This window comes from Drosophila pseudoobscura, chromosome 2 (assembly GCF_009870125.1).
Source record: "Drosophila pseudoobscura strain MV-25-SWS-2005 chromosome 2, UCI_Dpse_MV25, whole genome shotgun sequence".
Taxonomy (NCBI): domain Eukaryota; kingdom Metazoa; phylum Arthropoda; class Insecta; order Diptera; family Drosophilidae; genus Drosophila; species Drosophila pseudoobscura.
Window position 1 is genome coordinate 22,856,393 of NC_046679.1, and position 3,542 is coordinate 22,859,934.

Consider the following 3,542-nt stretch of genomic DNA (forward strand, 5'->3'; position numbering starts at 1 on the left):
GCAGAGGCGGAGGCAGGGGCAGAGGCAGGGGCAGGGGCAGCCCATCCCAAGTTGTCTATCTGCTGCTGGCTGTGCGTGTCGGGGCCCATCAGGAGAGATATGGCATTAACAAACAATGTTGCACTGTACGTAGAGAAAAAAAGATACTCGTATTCAACAACTTGAATGGGGCGCGCCCGTTGTGGCAGTTGCCGCTGCTGCCGTCGCTGCTGCCGCGGCAGTGGCCTCTCCAAATTCATTAAAAAAGCGACTGATAATCAAGAAATTTATAGGCGTATGCCAACACATCAATGTCTGTGGGTTCCGTACCAGGGACGGGGGCCGGGTATGGGGTATGAGCTGTGGGGTGTGGGGGGTACGATCCCCGGGGCAGGTCTCTCATGTAATTTGCGCACGCTTATCAAATTGTAAAATCAACTTTCAATTCGAGACAAGAAACTGGCGGCAGCCGCACTCCGAGACGTGAGCAATAACGAGGCGAGTGATATTTTGTGTTCTGTACATGGTACGAGTACAAAGTACGGGGCATGGGGCAATAATAATTCTGATTTTGATTATGAGAAATCGATAAAAATCAATTTGCAATTTGTAGACAGGCTCTGGTCACACCCAGCCCCAAGCACCCAGTCCCCGAAGCGAACCAAATCGAATTCGAATCGATCAATGAAAAAGTAATTTAAGGTTGAAGCAACTTTTAATTACACGCGCCTCGAATTAGAAGCAATTATTTTGTAAACGAAAAATGGTCGCTGATTAAGCCAATTTGTGGCTTCCCTCAGGCTCAGCCCCCCCCAGTCCCTCTATATACTCTATATACGAGTAGTAGTATCCCTCCACCTGCGCACAAAAACTAATTAGATGGCGTGTGAACGGATACACCTGAGCTGATGTGGCTTTTGTCGGACGATGAAAAAATCAATTTAAAAATGTCAAAGACTACGACGACGCATGGTACGTACTACAGTCGAGTGTATGTATGCTCCACCTTGCAACACCCCCTTTATAATGCTCAGCAGACCGTGTGAAGTGACAGGGGCGACAAGAGGCAACGCCCTCCACCTTCCTTTGCCTACTAACAGTAGGGCACAGCCCCCACACAGCACCCCACCAGAGCACCACAGAGCAATTTGTATATTTTAATAGATAAAAGTCGGTGGGCCTTTGAGGGTGGAGCTGGCAGGCGACCAACGGGAATCGTTTGGGGCCTCTGCTCTGCTGTCCCGAAAAGCTCTTAAAATGTTTGCAATTTAATTGAATTACTCGTCTTGGTTCGGTGTTTGGTTCTTCTGGTCCTTTGTTCTTTTGCCCAATTCGGATTCATTTTTTTTTTAGCACAAAAATCGTTTGAAATTTCTTCTCGTGCATTGTAAATATTTCAATGCCGCGCAGCGCAGCACTTGGCTCGTTTTGTTTATTTGGCTTTTAGTTCCCAAAAGAACAGAACGGCACAGAACGGAAAAGAGCCGAATCGGTCCGAACTTCTTGACATTCGATCGCATCACGCATATGGGGCGCCGCCTGCCACACAAAGTTGTAGTCTGTTTGCATTTAATTTTGTGGAAACAAACAAAACGAACTGCGAACACGAAATGAAACGAATCGAAGAATACAATAAACTACGACTCAGAGTTATGATGAGGGTCGTGAAAGACATCGATGAGGATGGGTATGGGGATGGGTATGGGGATGGTCTGTCTGTCAAATGGGCAAATGGAATGAAATCAGCATAAGATACTGGCGGCAACACATCTATGAGATACTTGAGGGGGTCCCAAAACGGAATCGCCAGATGAGCCACCATTGTGCATTCATTTAAAACCCATCATCTTTTTTTAGATTATTTTTAAATGGGGTAAAATGTGTGTGCATCACATCGCATCGCATCGCAAAATGGAAATGAGTACAAAGTCGTAAAATGAAATAAGAAATATACAATAAATATTTATGGCTTGTCAAGATTTCAAGTATGCAAAAGTCATTTAAATTATGTGATCCATTCTGTGATGATTCAAAAATACAGGCGGCAGGCCGCTGAGGGATCTATGAGATGGCAAAGACAGATAGAGTGTGATCTATAAGCAGTTTTAGGAGGATGAGAAATCTCTAGCACCCAAAGAAGAGGACAGATCAAAGAAAGATCATATATTTTATTAGAATATCCAGATCTGTATCAAGTAATGATGACTTTTAAGAGGGTTAATTACTTTCTAAGAGATAAGATATCTTTGAGATTCGATAAGTTTGTAAGGGATACGATTCTTCGAAGAGAAGGAGAAGGTAGAACCGCTTGCTCTGTTTATAAGTTCTTAACTAATATGTCAAGAAATCTTTAAACTGTAGAAGCAAAATCAATGATATATTCATGCATCTTCCGAACCATAATTGGTGAGTGTGAAAAACTGATTCATTCCTCTTATATTCCCAGAACTGTCATTAGATTCTATGAACTAATGACTAATCCCCCATCTGAAAAGACTCGTAATTCGGTAGACAAATAAGTAAACTCATCGCCGTAAAAAGTAAATACGAATTGTAAAATCCGTTCGCACTGACTCACATAGGCCCATGCCCGTGGGCAATCTCCTCCATAAATTAAACCATACGCAGACCAGACCCACACAAAGTACATATTCGAGTATAGAGACTTGCTCAGTTCTTAAACTACAAGTTTATGATTTTATTTTGAAAAGTCATACGCATTGTTTGGGCAACAATTTATCACCGACACAGAGAGGCAGTCGACGGCGGTAGTTGGAGACGCAGACTCAGATACGACATCGACATCGACATCGACATCGGACTGGAACGGAGGCTCTGACTTCACCAAATATGGCAGAGAGCGAGCTGCACGAAAAGCCGCCACATCAATCACGGGCCTGACAAGCCACCTAAATACAATATAAATATATTGTGTATGGGGCATTGTATACTGTATATATATATAGTGTACGAGTATATTGTGTGTGAGGCCAGCGTCGGAGCCAGAGTCGTTATAATCTCGGATAGAGCAAAGTAACCCCAGCGACTTATCGCATATGTGCATTACATTAAGCTTAATTAGTATTTCAGAGAGCGGCACTGCACTGCCGCTGCCGCTGTCGCTGTCACTTCCTCCGGCAGGCGGCAGGCGGCAGGGTCTGGACGGACGGACGGACGGATGGACGGATGGACGGGTCTGTGGGAACGCTCGGACCCCCTGATTAATGAAGCGTTTTGTTCAACATTTTATGCATAAATTGAGGCACGTACAATAAATTACGCAAAATCATAAATTGTAAATTATGCAAAAGTTTTCAAATAATCAACGGAAGGTCGCCCTGGGACTCTCGGTCTCGGACTTGGAGTTCGACTGGGAAGGGGGGCAGGAGGGGGGGGGGGGGAGAGAATTTATGCTCATTGGATTGTGTCATTGATGTGAAAGAAAATTTGCAAACCTGATTCCATTGAAGCCAAAGCAGCGATTGCACAAACTTGCTTCTGATTTCGGATTCCTTTTTGCTTAATTACAGATACAGATACATCCACAGAGCTACGCTACAGGC

The 3,542-nt window shown here is 44.2% G+C and overlaps 1 long non-coding RNA gene across 1 annotated transcript; it reads left to right on the forward strand.

Annotated features, from left to right (window-relative positions):
- Positions 1-2,625: 2,625 nt before the first annotated feature.
- On the forward strand, positions 2,626-3,279 carry LOC117185629 (uncharacterized). Its single transcript, XR_004471109.1, has 2 exons — positions 2,626-3,012; positions 3,062-3,279. It is a non-coding gene; the product is annotated as an uncharacterized lncRNA (long non-coding RNA).
- Positions 3,280-3,542: the final 263 nt, after the last annotated feature.